This window comes from Dipodomys merriami, unplaced genomic scaffold (genome assembly GCF_024711535.1).
Source record: "Dipodomys merriami isolate MVZ:Mamm:240054 unplaced genomic scaffold, mDipMer1.0.p SCAF_5, whole genome shotgun sequence".
Classification (NCBI taxonomy): Eukaryota; Metazoa; Chordata; class Mammalia; order Rodentia; family Heteromyidae; genus Dipodomys; species Dipodomys merriami.
Window position 1 is genome coordinate 69,640,833 of NW_027206068.1, and position 21,865 is coordinate 69,662,697.

Here is a 21,865-nt window from a genome sequence, read left to right on the forward strand (position 1 = left end):
GGATTGGCAGCCATAGACCAGGGTCAATCCTGATGCCTGAAGGTTACTAATGGTGACAAAGAGCAAAGAGAATGGAACCCTTCATCCCCCAGTCCCAAGCATGGCTGAAGAACTCTGAAGTGAAGAGTTAAGACAGCACCTGAGGCACCAGTACAACAGAGGCTGTGGTTCTCGCTGTCACATACCCAGCACTTACATGTTTGAAGCAGCTCATGGATTGAAGTCCATACTTGCAACAACCGAGGAAGTGCCCCAATCCATTTCCCTTTCTTTCTGGAGAGATTCCATTTCCCAGCAGGCCTGAAATTAGACACACTGTATGACTGGGTTCCAAGTGTCACAGAAAGTGGGTCACCTTTACATCCATAGCTATTTCACCCAGCCACAACCCAAAATGCCCTTGCTAATGGGTTTCATTATGACATGCTCATATTTGCATACTATGTATTTTGATAACATTCACATCTCTGGCCTCTTGGCCTCCATTCTCCACAATGGTCCTTTTTCTTGTTTTCATGTTGGCTTTGCTTTATTGATCTAGATGCAGCATAGGAGAGAAAACATATGTTTGTGTTTCTGCATCTGGCTTATTCTACTTAACATGATGATCTCCAGTTCTATCCATTTTCCTGCAGATGACATGTTTCATTCTTCTTTATAGCTCATTATACTGCATTATGTACATATAGCACATTTTCTTTATTCATTCATCTGTTGATGGGATGGTTGTGTGACCTGGCTATTATAAATTGTGCTGCAAATAAACATGGTAACACAAGAGTCTCCATTGTAGGCTGGCTTACATTCCTTTGGCTATAAACCAGGAGTGGTAGAGAAGGATCCCTTAGCAGTTCTGTTTTCAGTTTTCCTAAGACACCATACTGATTTCCACAGTGGCTGCACTAGTTTACATTTACCAACAACAGTGTATGAGTGTTTATCACTGTATTTTTGTCAGCATTTGTTTGTTGCTTTCTTGATGATTGCCATTTTGACTCCAGTGAGATGCGATTTCAGAGCACATGTGATTTCTGTTTCCCTTATGGCTAAGGATGTGACTTCATGTCCTTATTGGCCCCTGAAATGTCCCATCTGTACCTAGCAGCTAGCAGAATCCCAAATAAAGGAAACATGGATCTCCAGATGTTCATGTGGAAGGTTGCCCTACAGAGGTCCATGGAGCCTATTGTATGTGTAAAGTAAACCTTTAATGCATATGCTGAGGTCTGGGGGTTTACTTGTCCCAGCAGTGACAGTTCCCTTTCCCATGAGTGGTACATTACATCTTCATCTTTTCTTTTTCAGTACTTGGGCAGTACAGAACTTTTGAGGACATAACAGGGCTCCACACTTGCTAGGTAGGCACTCTACCACTTGAACCATGACTCTACCTTTGTTTTTGCTTTATTTTCTAAAGAAGGTCTTACATTTTGCCTGCCTAGTGTAGAACTTCAGTCTTCCTACCTGCAGCCTCCCTTAACTAGGACCATAGGTATACACCAGCATGATCAATTTATTTTGCTGAGATGTGGTTTTCTGTGACTCTTGGCCTAGACTGACTCCAGATGCTGTAATCATGATCATTCTCTATTACACAGCTGGGATTACAAGCATGAGCCACAACACCCAGCCTTCCATCATTTTCAAATGCAGAATATTCAAATATCTGTAGCTCGTCTTGGGCTACAATAGCTAACATCAAGATTCAAATGCAAGCCACTTGACTTCAGAAATTGTAGGCCAGTAGTTCTTTCCTATATGGAGTTGCAGAGATTGATAATGCCTACATAGAATCTATGGAGTGATGGACATGAGGTCAGTGCTCAGAAAAAGTAGCTTAATGTCATTGTTCATGATCATTATAGTGTCTTCCATGGTCCTTCCTCAGACTCCATCTTGCTGCCTTCTCTTTTTCCCCCTATCTCCCATGTTGATCCTAACTTCTACTCATTTATGTATATCTTTATCTATAGGGAATAGTGCTGCTACCCTCCTTTTCTGTGTAATTATAGCTGTCTATCAAGATTCCCCACACAAGTGGGACAATGTGTTGTTTGTAGAATGGGTCTAATTCACTGCAATGAATTTACAGATCTTTCTTCATCTGGGTTGCTATCATCAGCTTTGAAAGAACCTCTTTATAGCTCTGTAAATCAAACTGGAGGATGAATCAAAGTCAGGGAAATAGCTAATATGACAGAAGACAAAACCAAGACTCCAAATGTTCACAACAGGCTGGAAGGATGGACCAAAGCCAAGAAGAAATTTAACCATGAAAAACAAATGGCAGAATCTTGGAAGAACAGACCCTTAAAGGTCATTGACTGGGGCCTTTGATTAAATCCTTGAACTGGAAGGATTTCCTCCCTGTTGATTTTTGACTATTCTAGACACATCTGTTTCTGATTATCTCTGAATGTGTGAAGAAATTACCTTATCTGCTTAAAAATCTTGTTAAATTCCAATTAAGTGGACTGGGATGGCTTAGATTTTGTAAACCTCGAGCTCTTACAGCAGCTGCATCCGAAGCAGACTTGTATTTAATCCCGAGTGTGTGATCTCAGCTTTGGAAAGTGTTTAGTGAAGAAACTTCAGTGTGTTTGTTATTGATTGGTGCAAAGCATCTGGTGGGGAAGCCACCCCAATGTACAGGTTATACCGTCATTTTATTTGTTCCTGTGACCTGAGGAAGAGGAACTACTAAAAGAGCAAATTGGTATTCTTTTTAATAAGAAGGCGGGTAATTAGAATCAATATACTAGATGAGAGAAGCGATAGTAAGTTTGATATCTGGCAAAGTTGCTAAGTCAAAGGTCTTTCAAAATGTGATGACATTAGTGAGTTTCCTTATGCCATCTACATAATGTATTGCATTGCTGCTCATTCTCCATCATTCTCTTTTCCTCCTTTCTCCCTCAGTCTCCTAAACAATTCCACAGTCACAATCATGATATGCGTGTGTGTGTGTGTGTGTGTGTGTGTGTGTGTGTGTGTGTGTGTGTGTGTGTGTGTGTGTGTTAATCTGGATTCTGCAAATGAGCAAAAAACATGGGATATTTGGCACTTTGAACTTGGCTTATCTTATTCAACATGATGATCTCCAATTCCATCCATTTCCCCATGAATGGCACAATTTCACTTTTCTTTATGGTTGAGTAATAGTCCATAGTTTATATGCAATGCGCCATATTTGCTTTATCCATTCACCAATTGTTGGGACTTTTGCTGATCCTACCATTCGGCTTTTGTGCCCAGAAGTGCAGTAAACACAGGAATATAAGTATGTTTCTTATATATGGTTTTACACTCCTTCATAAGCATGCCCAAGAGTAGTATAGAGGGGTCATAAAGTAAATCTACATTTACTTTTTTGAAGAACTACCATACTTAAAACTGTTAAGCAATAGGGGGTAATGGGAAATGGTGAAAGAGAGCAGTAAAAGAGGTTAATCTTGGAAAATTATAATATATCTACCTGTGAAATGCTGTGGTGAAACCTATGTAAATTGTACAACTAATATACCCTAAAAATATGACAGGAAAGTAAAACAGTTGGGGGTCAAGTGCCTGTGGGGGAAGGGAGGGTGGATGGAGGAGATTCATAACAGTGAAGTACTTTATGTGCATGCATACCACCATGAAACCTGGTAGAACTGTTTAGAGAAGAGGGAGCAAAGGGTGGGGGAGTAAAATTCCCTTTGCATAACTAATAGAGCTTAATAACTTTAAGAAAAGTTTCAGTATGTTAGTTTCAAAATGTGAGTTTAAACTTAAAAATTTTGTTCCCTTCAAGTCCAGGGAAAAACAAAGGGTTAGAATGAACAGTGGATGGTATTGTGGTAGATAGTAATTAAAATTATTTTTCTTAAATTGTGAAAGCCATCAGAGTTACTTAGGGTGCCTATTAAAATGCACAGCACCAAAGCCTGCCTCAGGACTATTGGATGTGCTGAGAAGAAGGCCTAGGAACCTGCGTTTTAACAACGTGCTAAGATGGTTTTCATGCACTTGGGAACCTCTGGAGTGGAAAAAAAGATATCTAGATATTCCTCTTTTTAAATAGAAATGGAGCTTGTGATTTAAAATAATGTATCTTAGTACTAGACTATGCCCATTTGGTTCTACTAGAGACTTCTCTTTTTGTACAGAACATATTCCTAAGCAGAAAAGCATGCTTTTCAATGCTTTAGGGGATGCCTTATGGTATGGATTATAAACCCATGGCCAAGACACCTCCTGCTCCCTAGCAGAGTTCCTGATGGCAAACCACAATCTGGAAGGAGGACAGTATCCAGATTACTGGCTGTAGAAGACCAAACTGGTCATAAGAAACCACACATAAATGATAACATAAGGCTACCTCATCTACATACATTATCTTGGGTCAATGGATGCTTGAGTATGTTCTTCTATCTTCAACTATCTATCCATCACTGCATATTTATATACATACTCATTATACTGAATGAGGGAGACTCAGCTGCCCTTTGTCCTTTAAGTCTGTGGTGGGTTATTTTTTTTTTTTACCCTAGAGCCAGGATATCTAGAGCAGGTTTTAAGGCTTTTTTTTTCTGCTCCTCTTAATCACTAGAACAGATTTCTTTTCATAGCTCATATGTCTGGTTCCATGTAAGAACTGATGTCATCTAGAGCTTTGCTGTCCTACCCCAAGCTCTGCAGTGCCTGTAGTCCAGGACAAGGCAGGATGGCTAGCTTTCTCCACTGCCCCTTGCTTGCATCATTGGCAGCTGCAATTTCTAGCTCAGGGGAGGTGAGAGAAGGCACTGTGGAACAGGTATATTTTCTCATAGCTCAGATGTTATTGGCTTCCGATCTTGGCAGAATTTTCATGCAGATTCTTTCTCCCAAGTTTATTTCTGGGGTTTCTCTGAGATTTTTTTTCCCCCTTAAAACCTTCCATTGCTGTTCCAATGAATCAAGAGTTGGAGTCTCCCAATAGCTGCTCCTAACATTCTGGTCCTCGGCTTTCGGATCCACCCTCTGCTGAGTGCATTCATCCTGCCAGACAATGCTCGCCATGTTAGCTCACTTCCTTCCAACATGTCACACATTTGATCCACTGGAAAACACCGTCACTATAATTACACACACTCTGGGGAGGCCTCTACCTCTGCTCTGTCTCCTCAGGCCTTTTACTTTTATGTCTCTCAGATGTGTATTAGATAGTACTAGCTTCCAATATTCTTCAAGAGACATGTCAGGTCAGGCTCTCTATGTGATTTCTAGCAGCCACTTCTGACTTGAGGGGGGTGCAAGGCACGAAATCTCTGCAGAAGAATGGACTTGTCTTCAGTTTTCCATGGCCTCCTGTTTCACAGGTTCTGGGTGAGTGATAGGCTTCCTAAGCTTGTAAGGCCTTGAGTGTGGGCCATGAGTTGCTAGGAGATGGGGGCATGACACCTGTTAGATCATTTCCCACCATTGGAGATTTGGTGGCAATAAGTGGACCACTGGAAGGTTGGTAGTACACATCCCATCCCAAGTCTACACAATTAGCCTGTGTGTGTGTGTCTCACCCAACACTGGTTATCTGAATGATGCTTTCTTTAGGAGAAGGCACAGATGACAGTAAATCCAAAGGCACATGGTAAATGTAAAGTAATGAAGATGTTGCTGGTATTCTGTGTGGAAACCCAAATTATTTGGCTACAAAAGCAGAGAATCTTGGGAGTACAGAAAGGAAGGAGAAAAACCACTGAAGGAATGAGTAGTAGGGAGGAAAGAAGACTTCAAAAGAACAAGTGGACAAAGAGTTGGAGGACATTAACATCCTAGAAAAGCCCACAGAGGAGGGAAACATACACCAGGGGAAGTGTGCCAGCTCCACTCCCTGTGAACCTGGTGAGGGGTTAGGCTGGGAACCACCTCTGCTCACCTGCCTAGGATGTTGCAGATGCTGGTTTCTTTCAGGTCTGTTCACCTTCCCTGTTTTCTCTGGGAACCACTGGATTTTGATGATCTACAAAGTCAAATCCATTTTGAAAAGTCTAAAAAGAACCTTATAAAAGACAGACCAAGCCAGGTGCCGGTGGCTCATGCCTATAATCCTAGCTACTCAGGAGCCTGAGATCTGAGGATCACAGTTCAAAGCCAGCCTGGGCAGAAAAGTCTGGGAGACTCTTATCTCCAATAAACCACCAGAAAACTGGAAGTGGCCTTGTGGCTCAAGTAGTAGAGTGCTGTCTTGAGCTGAAGAGCTTAGCAACAGTGCCCAGGCCCAGAGTTCAAGCCCCATGACCCACCAAAAGAGAAAAAGACAGTCCACCCAGGCTTAGTTGCCCTATGGTCTCTTAGTGGAGCCAGTGTGTTCATTCCAAATGGAAGCAGAAGTGAAAGCTTGGCTGTCTGCCTGAGGGAAGCACTTAGCCCAGGAGGCTAAGGAGGGCTGGTGTGCTCTGTCTGCAGCTTTTCCTACCCTTCTGTCCCTCTGCTTTCCCTCTCCTCTCCCGCCCCCTTTCCCAGTCATTCTCTCCCATCCTCCCAGCTCAACTCTTCCCAGGGTGGGAGCTGAGAGCTGCTTTGCTCAGCCAATGGAGCAAGGGCTCCGAGCAGGCGCCCAATCAGAGCTTAGTAACAGCTCTGCCTTCTCCACCTGCCAACAGCTGCTGCTAGTGTATCTCTTAAAGGACCTTCCCTCTTTCCCAGCTGCAGCTCTTCTCTCCACGTCCCTTCCCCATTCATCCCGCTGCTCCCATGTACTCACCCTCCCATCCTTCTTTTCTTACTGACTTTCTCTTTCCACTTCTCTTCCTTTCTCGAATGTACTCTTATGTTTATTGTCACTCTTTAGCTCAACCCTTGCCTTTACCCTGTTTTCCTGCCCCAACTCGTTCCTTCCTTTTCTTTCCCTCTTTCTCTTTTGCATCCCTAGATTTCAACTACCTCTGTAGATATGAGTACCAGTGACAGCAGTAGATTCCAGCTTACTAGGAAAAGAGAGTCTAGACATAACTAAGTTTAGGACATGTTTCGTTGACACACTAATCAGATCATAAGTGATACACTTGCTCTTTTCTTGAAGATCCAGGGGCCAGTGGTCCAAGTACTGAGTGTGGACTTTCATGAGTTGACTGTACTTTGGGGTCTGCAAGGTTTGGTCTCAACTTTGCAAATTCATAAACTTTATCCTTTTGATTCCCTGGAAGCTACCACACATTGCAAAGTGAAAGCACATTAAAATGCTCCTAAGAGAAGAGAGCCAGGTATATTCACTTACTAGGAGGGGTCAACTGTTTGTAGCAGAGATGAGCTAACTGCCCACCAATCCTGTCTCTTCTGTTCGGACACATAGGAAGATCAAATTCCCCAGCCACATTTGCAGTTAGGTGGAACAGATTCTTATAGAAAGTGGGCAGAAGTGATTCATGCCACTTCTAGATGCAGCCATGAAATGTGATGTAGGAAATGCTAGAAGGAAAGGCCTCTGCAATGGAGATAGGCAATGGGAGGAGCCTGGATCCTCGAGTCACCACATGGAGGGAGGCCTGACTAGCACTGACTGTGACGTGGGCAAGAAATAAATGTACTGTGTGCAGACACTAACATTAGAGGAATAATAGGGGAATAAAAACTTGTTTCTGTTGTTCCAGGTATTTTCTTCCCTGAACCGAGATACTTGAGAATCTTTGTCCTCAGTTTGCTTGATGAGGTTAAAAGGGAACAGAGACAGAAGAGCTGATGAACTTCACTGCACGGTGACTCAATGTTTAGCAAGTATTTCTGCTTTAGTCCAAATGGTTCTGGAAAGGAGTTGAAGAGGAGGGGAGGCATTTAAGTAGTCAGTTCCAAGCATGGGGTACTTTCTACCATCTTTTTCACCTGTTAATTTAGTGGCAAAGAAGGGAGGAGGAGGAGGAGGAGGAGGAGGAGGAGAAGGAGGAGGAGGAGGAGGAGGAAGAGGAGGAGGAGGAGGAGGAGCAGGAGGAGGAGGAGGAGGAGGAGGAGGAGGAGGAGGAGGAGGAGGAGGAGGAGGAGGAGGAGGAGGAGGAGGAGGAGGAGGAGGAAAACAACAACACTTGTACATACTCAGAAGTATGAGATGAGGATGAATGGACTTCATGGAGATCACACTAAGACAGAAACGATTCCAGGCTGTGGAGGAAGGAATTGGCCCACACCATGAGTCAGGCCACTGTCTGGTCAATGTCTCAAAGCAGGTATTGAATAGGTATTAACATTTCTTTGACAAATTAAATTTAACAGAGTTTATCTGAACAAGGGTCCATTCACAAATTGGGCAGTGCTCAGAAGCAGGAGAGTGTCATGGAACTCCATTCTGACAGGTGGACAGTGAGTATAAACAGAAACAGGACAGAAAGTTCAGAAACAGCTTATATGGATACAGCCACCCATCTGCCTTATCTGGATATGGTCTGACCAGTCAGCTGCCTGTGATTGGCTGGAGCTTAGCTGCTTGTGATTGGCTGAAATCTGACTGCCTGTTACACAAACAGATACTCCTAAGTTAATTTTGTAGTTTGTTTCTGTACTAAATTAGATTGCAGTTTGCTCCTGCCTTGGGCCAATGAGTTTTCACTTATTTAATTTAACATGAGCAGTCCAACTGTCTGACAGATTCCTTAAGCTCACCTCATCTCAGTGGACATCTGTTTTCTCAACTTCTCAAGCCAGAAACCCCAGAGCTGTCTTAACTCTTCTCTTTCTCTCATGCCCTATATCCAACTATTAGTGAATTCTGTCCAGCTTCCCTTCAGCACATATCCAGAAGTCAACTGTCACCCTGTGCCACGCTGCCATCTTCTCTTGCCTACCTTACTGAATGAGCTCCTAACTGCTTTCCTGTTCCCAGTCTCCCTTCTGCATTATCTTCCCTGACTGCAGTTATATCATTTGTATTTAAAAATGGTCATCAGACCTCGTTGCTCCAACTCTTCAACCGCTTGCCATTTTACTGAAAACCAAAGCCAAAGTTCTTGCTATCCCCACGCTCTGGACCTTGTCTTCTCCGATTTCATCTCTTGTCACTCTCCTACACCAGACACTGCCAACACTGTGCCCACAGCCCCTGCTTGCCGCAAAGGTCATCCACAGCCTTCTGCTTTCTCCTCCCTGCATCCGCTGCAGGTCTTCCATAATGCTATGGGAAGGATCCAAAAGTTATCTGTACCAGTGAGGCAGGGGTGGGCTGGACACCCAGTCTTCTGACTCCCCAATGCGGCAGACTTGAGGCAAGATTCATGTAGCTCTCAGAGATTTTTGGCAGATTGAATTCAACTCATTCATATCCTATTTATTAGCTTTCTTTTCTTCTCTCTCACATTTCTCCAGTCTATCACAGTGTTTTTTTTTCTTCTTTTTCTTTTTTGCGGTTGTGGGGCTTGAGCCCTGGGCCTAGATGCTGTCCCTGAGCTCTTCAACTCAAGGCTAGAGCTCTACCACTTGAGCCACAGTGCCATGTCCAGTTTTCTGGTGGTTATTTGGAGATAAGAACCTCATGGACTTTCCAGCCCAGGCTGGCTTTGAACTGTGATCCTCAGATCTCAGCCTCCTGAGTAGCTAGGATTACAGGCATGAGCCACCAGTGCCTGGCTTATCAGAATGTTTCTAAGATGATCTACAGAGTAAACTATTTGCACCTCAAACCTGTCTCAGAGATGCTTCCTGCCTCTAGAACACAACAAATACAGTTCCACCTCAGAATCCTTGCATCTTCTGCTCCCTCTGCCTAGAATTATCTTCCTTTGCAGCCTCTCCAGGTCTCTGCCCAAGCATTGCCTTTTGGGAAGAATATGTAAGATGTTATCTCTAGCCCTATGGATCATTCTCTGCCTTATTTTTCCTTTTAGCTAATAGAGCTATTGCATGTTGATTGGTTTATTTATTGACTATTTCCCCCAGTTGTTTTTTTTTTTTTAAAAAAAAAAAAACAGGCTGCATGAGAAGGGGATTCAGTCTGTTTCGTTGTGTTCACTACTGCATTCTTAGCAAGAATAGTACCTGGCACACATTAGGCATTCAATAAATAGCTCATAATGAATGGACATGGAGACAGAAACTAGAGAGAAAAGAAGGGATTACCTAATTGCAATCACAGTCCCAGACAGACAATATGGCTGCAATGACGTGCAGTGCTGACAACCGAGCTTCTGGATGGGAACGTACCATTGCACATGAGAAGCCTAGGGACATGCTCCATTTCTTGTTTTCTCTAACAGAATGTGAAACTTTGTCCAATGAAAATGATGAAGAGAGTTAATTCTTCAAGTATCACTGTGGCTCCTTATAGGCATTTTAATTCCTGATCATTGCATCACTGGCAAATTCTTTTACTTTGGAAAGTTTTACTTAAAAAAAAAAAGTAGCCTGTGGCACTTCAGCAGTTTAACGTGGGGCCAAGGGTAGGGTACATTCAGACATTGTGTTTCTTCTGATAGGAGTCAGACTTTGGGTTGATTAATGAATAAGTACAACAAAAAATGTAGGAAGAAAAGTCAATGTGAGCTTTTGTCTTCAAATGCCACCTTCTCTGATCACTAAGTGGTGTTACTCTTACCCTGGGCTCCTATTTTCCTCTATGGCACTTACCATATATGTCTTTTCTGTACAACTGTATGCCTAGAGCCTGGTGTGTGACAGACAGCCCATGCACACTTCATAAATGCAACTGTGGAAGAAGGCATTTGCCAGGGAGCCAGCCAGAAGGTGAGTGGCCGCATACTCTGGGCAGATCATCAGCCAAGCTGAGGACCCAGCCTTGCAACTCCTGCACTGAGTGTTCCCCCCAGACCCGCTCTGGGTTTTGCCAAAGCTGTTGACTGCCTCACTGATAGACAGGCAGGGTCATCCAGGAAAGTAAAAAGAGGAAGAGAAAAATGAGACACGGGAAGGTAGAATGGAGCATCTAGGCTCTTTTAGCAGCCACTATTCTTTATTTCTTGCCAGAGTATTGGCACCTTTAAAAGCCTTGGCAGTCTTCCCCAACCTCCTCACTCAATCACAAACCACAGCGCCCAGGAAAAAAAATATAGAAAAAAAATCAATGTGTTAAATCTCCACTGGGCTCGGTGGCAAATCTCCGTAGCTTCCCCTCTGCTAGCCACAGCATTGAGCTCTTCAGCACAGCATGGAAGTTGCATGTTAAAAATACCTCCTCCCCATCTCCCTATCCCATCGCTAGCCTGGAGAAGACCCAGGAAGAAGACCCTGGTACCCTCTCTCTTGACCCTGCTCTATATTCCTAGCTGGAGCCTCTAGCCACTGTCTCCCTAATCCTCTCTCCAGCTGTCTACTCTCAACTCCCTTCCCTCTCTGCCATCACCATCACTACCCCCACTGACCCAGCCTGTGCCTTGTAAAGCTTTCTGTTCACAATTCTGCTTTACTTACACTCTGAGTATATAGGGAGTGAAAGAGGAAGAATGAATTGTTCTGTGAATGTAGATAGTTGAATTAGGAAAGGAGTCATATATTTATTTTCATTTAGCCCCTCACCGTACTCCTGAACTATGAAAATTTCTGCCCCAGGGAAGAAGAAGGTGGGTAAGCATATAGGACTAAGGAGGTGGCTGATCACCTTTGGTGGTCAAGCCTACCTTGCATGACTGCTTAATCAGCAGCTTTGTCTGCTGAGAGCTAAGTTTTGTGGAAAGAGAGATAAGCATGGTAAATTATAGAATTCTTCCACGAGCACATGGAGAGCCTTGTCTGGTTGGTAAGATAGGTGGGCTTTAGAAAAAGAGGTCTGTATCACACATGGATGAGGGGGTGCTGGAAAGAAGAGGGTGGACATCAGAGTTGGTGAGCTCCCCTGGATGGCCATCCTCCATGTGAGTCCTTCCACATCACTGCTGGACTCAACAATACATTCCTTCCCCTGGCAGAGACAACTGGAATCTGTGTGCTTGGAACTTCCCTGGATGCCCCATGCTCTCTCTTCCCTGGGCTGTGAAACTGAACATGGCCATGATACTACTTGTTCTACCTATGTGGGGACACAGTTTGGGTGAAATGTAATCTCTGCAACTAGTTGTGCAGGGCACATCCTGAGCGCACATTTGAGGAAGATGTGGCTACCTTGTAAGTGATTGTAGGAACTGAATCTTTTTATTTTATTTGCCAGTCCTGGGACTTGAACTAAGAGCCTGGGCACTGTCCTTGAGCTTCTTTTGCTTAAGGCTAGCACTCTATCACTTAACCCACAGCACCACTTCTGCCTATTTTTGTTTTTGTGGTACTGAGGAATCAAAACCAGGGCTTCATGCATGGTATGCAAGCACTCTACAACTAAGCCACATTCCCAGTCAGAACTGGATCTTTTTTATGTGAATTGAGAACCCACTCTTGGAAAACATATACATATATACAATACATATATATATATATATATATATATATATATATATATACACACACACATATACATATATACAATCCTTGTCCCCCAAGGAGTTTATCTTATAAAAATGAGGCCAATATGTTAAAAGAAGAAACAGTACTACAAATTTCATTATTTACATTTTTCTTCTTGTTTGGAGTTGGTGACTCATTCCTGTAATCCTAGCTACTCAAAAGGCAGAGATCTGAAGACCCTGGTTCCATGTCAGCCCAGGCAACAAAGTCGATAAAACTCTTATCTCTGATTAACCACAAGAAAAGCCAGAAGTGGAGTTGTGGCTCAAGTGATAGAGCACTATCTTTGAACACAAAAGCTCAGGGATTGTTCACAAATTCAAGCCTTAAGATTGGCACACAATGTAGCACAGATATGAATGGTGAACAAATCACACTTATATATTTCACTGAATTTTCATGAAGTGAAAAGCATACATGCAACTACCCAGACCTAAAACAACCCAGAGCCTAGTCCTTTCCCCTGTCATCATCTTGCTTCTTTCTCCCCTCAGGTAGCCACTGCCTTGACCTCTTGCACCACTTTTGTAAGCTTTACTATCTTTGCATCAGTGCAGGGCTACAGCATTTATGTTCAGCTTCATGTTTAACATCTTGTTTGTGGGATCCACTCAAGCTAGAGCATGAAGCTACAACTCATTTGTGTCACTGTGGTAAAGGTTTGGTTTTGAATATATAATATATAAAAGCTTTTTCTACCAGTAATGAACACTAGAGCTGTTTCCATTTTGTTTTTAACCAATAAAAGGTATTGCTCTAAATATTCTTATTCAAGTCTTGAGGAATTTTGGCAGAATAATAGTCCCCTCCCAAGTATTTCTATCCTAATCCTTGCAATGTCTGAATTCATTGCATCTCATAGCAAAGGGCAATTAAGGTAGCAGATAAAGGGCTGGGAAGGTGGCTCAGTGGTAGAGTGCTTGTCTTGCATGCATGAGGCCCTGGGTTCGATTCCTTGGCACTACATAAGCAGAAAAGGCCAGAAGTGGCGCTATGGCTCAAGTAGTAGAGCATTAGCCTTGAGCTGAAGAGCTGAGGGACAGCACCCAGGCCCAGAGTTCAGGTCCCATGACTGGCAAAAAAAAAAAAAGCAAAAGCATTGTTTTAAGCCACTATGTGTGTGGTAAATTGTTACAACAATGATGGGACATGTGTACAACTAAACTCATACCACAGAATCAGACTGGCAAAAAAAAAAGCACTGTTTTAAGCCACTATGTGTGTGGTAAATTGTTACAACAATGATGGGACATGTGTACAACTAAACTCATACCACAGAATCATTGGGTTGGAATGTAGTTATCTTTTGTAGATTGAATCAATCAGCTTTCTGTTACTATGACAAAATACTCAAGACAAGTAACTTAAAAGGAAGTTTATTTAATTGCATGGTTTCAATTTCTTTCTTTTGACTGGTCATGGGGCTTGAACTCAGGGCCTGGGCACTATCTCTTTCACTCAAGGCTAGTGCTCTACCACACAGCTCCACTTCCAGTTTTTGAGTGGTTAATTGGACATAAGAGTCTCACTGGGACTTTTCTGCCAGGATTGGCTTTGAACCAGAATTCTTAGATCTCAGCCTCCTGATAGCTAGGATCACAGGTATGAGCCACCAGTGACTGGTCTAGAACTTTCACTTCTGGCTGTTCATCTATATCCTTTCTAAAACTCCCTAAAATAAAATGGTAAGTTTCACTGTCTCTATTTTGTGAATCGTTAGAGTAGATTCCCAAAACTGAGAGGGGGGTGCAGGAATCCTTGATTTGTAGTCAAGTCAGATAGGAGCTGGGTCACCTGCCCCCTCTACGCTTAGGCTGGACATGTGGGTTGGGTCAGTCTTGTAGGACAGAGCCTCTCACCTGTAGAGACTGCACATGCGGGATGGCGAACGCCAGAATCCCCTGGTGTGGAAAACCCACGCAGTTAGTATCAGATGAGTTGAGTATAGATGGGGGAAAAAAAACAAACAGCATTTTCTCAGTATCATGCTATTCCTTTTTGCTGTTGTGGTAAGAGGAATCGAATGTAGAATATAGCTCTCTCATTAACTATTCATAAAACTATTTTGCATTTTCAAGTCACAAAATTAGGATTTTCTTTAATATTCTATGAGATTTTTTTCTTTTCTCGTTCTTTAAAATAGTATAGCAAACAAAAGTAGATTCTAGCCTAGGCATCATAGTCTGGCCATTTAAATGGGTTCCTAGAACACACACACACACACACACACACACACACACACACACACACACACACGCGCGCGTGCACACACACACACACAGAGTCACAAACATTTATGGGACAGTGGGAAAAAACTAAAACCAACTTTAAAAACCACTAGGAAGGGGCTGGGAAGATGGCTCAGTGGTAGAATGCTTGCCTCACATGCATGAGGCCCTGGGTTCAATTCCTCAGCACTACATAAGTAGAAAAAGCTAGAAGTGGTGCTGTGGCTCAAGTAGTAGAGTGCTAGCCTTGAGCTGAAGAGCTGAGGGACAGCGCCCAGGCCCAGAGTCCAGGCCCACAACCAACAAAAAACAAACAAACAAAAAACCCAAAACACTAGGAGGTATATCTTAAAATAACAGTCATAAATACCAACTGACCATTAGGGTCGTATTTATTGATTAATAAGCTCTTCATGAGGCTCTTCCATTCAAAGGCTCTATGGTGAATATACCCAGGCTGGCCTGAGTATTTGGTGTTAAGACTGAACTATGATTCTCTTTAGCTGATAGAACTTCTAAAATAAATCATTCATACAGTCAGTAACTCATTATATTCCAGCACACTCTGCTACATATTGGGAGGCTTTTTATTTAATTTAAGCATTTTCATTATTGGGAATTTTTATTGTGTACCATTCAGTTCTGAGTCTTGGGCAATTGTTATAATAAAGTTACTAGTCAGAGGATTCAGATAAAGAACAGCAATTCAATAATTAAAAGACAAACAAGAAAGCAATCTGTTGAGTAGAGGAAGAAAAAGAAATCAGATCTGAAAGTGCATGAAGATGGGCTGAATGCCAAGCTATTTTTGTTTTATGTTCAGAGCTGGTTGTCAAGCCCAGGGTCTGGCACATGCTGGGTGAGTGCTCTTCCATCATGCTACTTTCCCATCTCTGAAGGCCAAGTACACTAATGCACAATATGCTTATCCCCGGTGGGTGGTGAAGCAGTGTGTCAGGGCCCCATGTGACGTGTAAGATCATAAAACCAACAGTGTTAGGCAGGGAAGGCTTGATGTTCATTCCCAACAATTCCTAGTTATTTCCTCTCAGAATTCCCTTTGTCATCATTTCTGGATTTTATTAGAATAGTTCTTTCCTACCTCTTTTACCCATCCTTGCCCTTCCACTACCATCTACATGATTTTTCCCTACTTAGGAAATGTGGGGTTGTTTGTTTGTTTGTGCTGGTGCTGGGATTTGAACCCAAGGCCTGGGCACACTGTCCCTTAGCTTTTGGCTCAAAGCTGGTACTCTATGCTTTGAGCCACAGTTCTACTCCTGGAGTTTTGATAGTTAATTAGATATAAGAGTCTCTTGGATTTGTCTGTCTGGACTGGCTTTGAACCTTGATCCTCAGATCTCAGCCTCTTGAGTAGCTAGGAATACAGGCGTGAGCCAACAGCACCTGACTAAAAGTAAGTGCTTTGAAGATAAGGATCCAGTGTTGTTCTGCTTTGCAAATCTTTTCAAAGTATCTGTGTGTCCATCTCTGCTGCCTCACACCAGTGCAAGCCGGTTTCTTATGTTGCTACCCCTGGAATTCTCAGCATTCCCCATCCATCCACCCACACCTCACCCCATCCCACTCCAACTCCATCTGACAAAGCCTCCATATTAGCTGGAGTGATCATATTGCACACACCCAATTGTTTCATTCCTGAACTTGCTGTGGCTTCTCTTTAGTCCCAACTCTTCAGCACAACCTGAAGACCCTGCGTGGGTAGGTGCTAGCTAGCCTCACCACTTCCTCCTGAGTCTCCTCCTCCTCCCCTACTTGTCCTCTTCCTCCTCCCCCTTCCTTCTTCTTCCCTTTCCTTTTCTTCTTCCTCTTCTTCTTTTTTTCTTCTTCTTCTCCTCTCAGCTCCACCATTAAGATATTCCACTTCAGGGCCTTGGTGTGCGCACACACACACACACACACACACACACACACACACACACACACACACACACACACACACACACACACACACACACACACACACACACACTTACTTCTCCCTCTGAGGCTGGAAGGCTTCATACCTGGCTAGCTCCTTCCACTGGGAAGATTGATACCAGCCCTTCAGGTTTCCACCAACTTATCACTTAGCTCAGAGTAACCCACCAATAATCCCAGCCTGTGTGTGTGTGTGTGTGTGTGTGTGTGTGTGTGTGTGTGTGTGTGTGTGTGTGTGTGTGTGTGTGTGTGTGTGTGTGTGTGTGTGTGTGTGTGTGTGTGTGTGTGTGTGTGTGTGTGTGTGTGTGTGTGTGTGTGTGTGTGTGTCTGCCAGGGACTGGGAAGGGCGAGGAGAACCCTCTGCAGGCTGTGTTGGATTCCTGTTTGATTGCATCCCTGGGAATGGTGGGACCTGTCCCTGCCCCTCCCTGTCTCTGCTTCCGGCCATCACGAGCTGAGCTCCTCCACTCGGCCATGCACCCTTGCCATAATGTTCTGCCTGTCCGTGACCCTGCAGTCATGTGACTGTGGACTGAAACTGTGAGCCAAAATAAATCTTCCCACCTTTTAAGTGCTTTCTCTCATGTACATGCACAGTGATGGGAGAGTCGCCAACAGTGATTTGCCAAGACTTTACTATAACTTCCTCAGTCCCAGCCTTCAGTTCCCCTGGGAAAAGTTCAAATTTCTGGAGTGCTGTCACCAATGGTCTCTCTACTCCCTCAATTTCTCTGTCCTGTTGTGATCACATTTGTGTTCCCTTGGGTTCCATGCACAGTCCTGATGCTGCAAAAGAGACGGCTACCACCTAAGAGCCACGGACACCCCTTTCCACTGCACCTCTATAATTGTGTGGCTGTCCTCATCGTCTTCAGTCCTTTCCAAAATATGTCCTTCCAGACTACATCCCTTGGGGGTAGTTATGAAGTCTTTCAGCAAAACCAAGGTGCAAACATGGTCACGGCTCCTTCTTTTCCTATGCAATTTATCATACCACATCTCGAGGGAACTGACACTCCACTCTCCCACCTTGTTTAGAAATTCTGGAAGTCTGTAGTCTCAAGAGGAGTAGTGTGATCTCTACACCCATAAAAAGAGAAAATAAGCCAGGCACTGGTGGCTCATGTCTGTAATCCTAGCTACTCAGGAGGCTGAGATCTAAGGATCATGGTTCAAAGCCAGCCTGGGCAGGAAAGTCCATGAGACTCTTATCTCCAATAAACCACCAGAAAAATGGAAGTGGAGCTGTGGCACAAGTTGTACCTAGGCCCAGAGTTCAAGCCCCACAACTGATAAAAGAAAGTGAGAGAGAGAGAGAGACAGAGAGAGAAAGAGAGACAGAGACATACCTTCTATTACTCTCAATTCTAATGTCCACAAGGGGTCGCTGTCACGGCCATGCTCTGTGCAGTCCAGTTGAAGAGCTCTTGGGTATTCATTGCCTCTGGAAGGCTCAGATCCCATCAAGAGCCTCCACAGTTGTTTAATCTGAGAGCAACCCCTCCCACACCCTCAATGCTAAATTGTATAAAAAGCCTCCAGCGTCCTGCAGGTGATCACTTTACTTTCATCCTTTGATCCAACAGATTTTCTGAAAAATGAAGAGAAAGCAAGGTTTCCAAATGACATGGAAGGAAAGAATTGGAAGAAAGAGATGCTGTGTTGAGTTTGAATATGATTTAATGAAATCCTCGCATTAGAGTTCTAATTTGCAATATATAACTCTACTGAGTTGAGTTCAATCAAAGCCCTGGGAGAGTCCATGAGACTCTTATCTCCAATTAACCAACAGAAAACCAGAAGTGGTGCTGTGGCTCAAGTAGTAGAGCGCTTGCCTGGAGTTGAAGAGCTGAGGGACAGTGCCCAGGCCCAGAGTTCAAACCCCATGACTGACCAAAAAAAACAAAAAAAACAAAAAACAAAAAACCAGGAGACAAAAAAGCACAGTCATTGGAGAAAGTGGAGGATAAATTGGCACCAATTTTTCTGCTTGTAAATGTTTTAGACTGAAGAGAAAAGAGAATTGGACCCTGGAACAAGACTGCATATAAGTCCTTGTCCTGCTATTTATTAGCTGTGTGATCCTGAGAAATCACCAGATTTCTGTAGGATAATACAAGTCCTTTGCATTTTATGGTGCTTTTATGAATCAAAATAGATTGACTCCCCAAACTATGCAAAGCATTATTTAAATGTGACATCTTTCCTAACAGAGTTCTTTTCAAATGAATAACCTGTTTATTTAGCAGGTTAAAGTACTGAGTGTTCTCCTACACTCACTTTCCAGTTTTTCTTCCAGTATTAACCTCTGATATCAGTTTGTTATCATTGGCAAGCTATTGTCCATGTGTTTTCATGAACTAAATTCCATAGTTTACATCAGGGTTCATGCTTTGTGCTGTACATTCTATCAGTTTTGACAAATATAGCTTTGCCAATCACTTCTCATCTTGTTATTTCCTTTCCCCTCCTTAAATTAGAAAAATGTATATACAAGATGCAGGGCACCGGAATCAAAAACAGTGACAACAGGGGTTATACCGGGGGGGGGGTGGGGGGGGGAGGAAGAACACAGAAAGAAACAACAAAAAAAAACCATAGTACATTAAAGACAACATTAAAGAAATGCCCCGTGCTGCACTCATAAAGCTCATCTCCCTTCCCTCTAAGCCCAGACAACCATTTCATAGCCTTTTCCAGAATGTCATAGAATTGGAAATTGACAATGTGTAGTCTTTTCACCTTGACTTCGTTCATGTAGCAATGTTCATCTAAGTTTCCTCATTGGTTTTTTTCATTGGTAGCTTGACACTCCATTTCTTATCATTGTTGAATAATATACTAGTTTAGGGATGTGGTCTCAATAGACTTCTTACTTAGAAAAAACAAAACAAAACAAGACTCAAACCTGCATTGCATTCTGGAATAACAAAAATAAACATCCAAATCTATGTTAGGGATGGAAAAGGAGCTTAACATAGGAAGTGGCCAGAAGCTAAGGCCTTTATGCAGATGGTGTGTGGGGGTAAAGGGACAGATTATGGGTCGGCTGTGAATACGAGAACTAATGATATTTTTTTCTTCACTTCCTTCTTGAAGCACAAGTCACCTGCCAACAATCTGGTGTCCTGATTGCAGGATCTGAGCCATGACTCTAATCCATGTTACCCAGGCTTGTTACTGATGTCAAGTAAAAAAAAAAAAAAAATTCTAAAGCCCTTATCTCCAGCTACACGACTCCTAGATATATGGCTGACACATAATTACAGGCAATAGATGCTTGTGAGAATGACTGAAGAAACACTAAATAGGCCCCTTGGACTTGGGGACTGAGGAAAAAAGGAAGGAAGTAGAAAGTTGATTCAGTAATGATCTTTTGATGTGGACTTGGAGCTACTTACTGCAAAGCCCTAGACTCTCCTTTGCTAACTGCTGAGCACTGCAGAGGGACTGTTTACATCACACTCATGCCAAGACATCCCCAAAAACCTGGCAATAAAAGATAGCAGCCTGGTGTTGGCCAGTGGACTAATAACCAGGAAGAAGCCCTACTTGGGCTGTTTATCGCCAATGCACCTTCTACAGCTGGATCTTTAGCACCACCTAGTGGTGCACTCCTCAGGCTGTCAGTACTACAAAAACCACTAACTAGGACTCAAAATGACATGGTTTAAAGCTTAAGGATTAAAGTTCCCCTCTTAAGGTCCAAGATAAGAGACTCTGGTAATAACGAAACATTGAAAGCTTTCAGGATTAATGTCAGAGAATTTTCAGTCACAGAATTTAATCTCAGCAATTACATACACAATTAGCAGCAGGATTTTGTATTTGTGTAAACCATTTTGCAGTTTGGGACACTGAGCAATTTTGGACAGAGAGACCAGCATCAAAAGTTAAAAGCTGCAAAGAAAGTGAACTGAGAGGTAGAAAGGAGACTCAGATCCAGTCTAAGGCTCCATTAAATGCCAGTGTCAAATGCCCAATAAATGAGGATGAACTCAATGGAGTGGGAGATTTTTTTTTTCCCTTCAAAGGAACAGTTTCCCCTTTTCTTATTTGTTTTACCACACTAATAATAATGGGACAGTCAATCGTATTCTTAATCCCAAAAACATTCTCCCTAGACTTCGCTAGAAGTTTCACAATGTGAATGGAAGCTTCTAATATTCATTTCATGCACATTGGCTATCTCAGGAATCATAGACTCCTACTCTTTTATTTATGATAAAATTTTAGGTCCCTTTCTGTGTATATTTTTACTCTTAGTTGGATAAAAATTAATTGGCTGCAATCCCACTTTTGGGCATTTACCCAAATCTTTACAAACAAGACCACACTAAAGCTACCAGCACAACTATGTTTATTGCAGCATTATTTACCATAGCTAAGATATGGAACCAACCCAGATGCCCCTCAGTAGATGAATGGATCAAGAAAATGTGGTATATATACACAATGGAATTCTATGCCTCCATCAGAAAGAATGACATTTCCCCATTTGTTAGGAAATGGAAAGGTTTGGAAAAAATTATATTAAGTGAAGTAAGCCAGGCCCAAAGAAGCATAGGTCCCATGGTTTCCCTTATTTGCAATATCTAGTATAGGTATGAGTCAAGCGGAAAAGGTCAGATAATGCGATGTTAGGAAAATGAACCCTTAAATATGTATTTTAATGTTTTCGTTTCTTTCATGCATGTGTTTCTAACGCATTTATAAGATTATTTCTTTGTTGCTTTGTATGTCCCTCCCCCACAGTGTAACCCCCGCTTTCACTATATTTGATGTCAGTATAACATGTGGAGGAGATGGGGACAAACAAGTCGTTTAAGGAGTCAGGTGGACCTGTTGCAACAATGAGAAGTACAAAATGTCATGTCAAAACCAGCTTTACAATGTCAGTGTGGGGGGGGAGGGGGGTATAATTGGGTGGGGGGAGGGGGGTAAAATTGGGTGGGGGGAGGGGGGAGGCGGGGAAGGGAAGTGAAGGGTAAACAAAGGAGGAGGCTGCAATGCTTGGTAAGAAATGTATGCATTATCCTGCCCATGTAATTGTAGCCCCCCTGTACAGTATGTTCTCAAATAAAATAAAATACAATTAAAAAAAATTAATTGGCTGAAAATTAAGAATGATGATGTGAATAGTAAATTGTACCATGGATTTCTTAAATCCACATTTTCTTTGAGAATATATGATTTGGATTTGAAAGGATAACTTACATTTATTTGGCATCAGATATTGAACAGGTGATTTTACATCTAGTAATTCATGTAATCTTTGTGACTAGCCCTCTGAGATAATTTAGGTC

At 42.7% G+C, this 21,865-nt stretch overlaps 1 long non-coding RNA gene across 3 annotated transcripts in view; it reads right to left on the reverse strand.

The window, feature by feature from the left end:
- The window catches only part of LOC138809867 (uncharacterized), a 48,203-nt gene that overhangs the window by 19,808 nt on the left and 6,530 nt on the right, over window positions 1–21,865 (reverse strand). The window contains exons 1-3 of one of the 3 annotated variants that reach the window (XR_011366963.1): window positions 19,302–19,422; window positions 17,909–18,150; window positions 197–300 (exon numbers count right to left, since the gene is read on the reverse strand). This is a non-coding gene — a long non-coding RNA (uncharacterized lncRNA). Of the gene's footprint in view, window positions 1–196; window positions 301–17,908; window positions 18,151–19,301; window positions 19,423–21,865 lie in introns of those variants that run through there. The other 2 variants (XR_011366962.1, XR_011366961.1) reach the window with 2 other exon arrangements.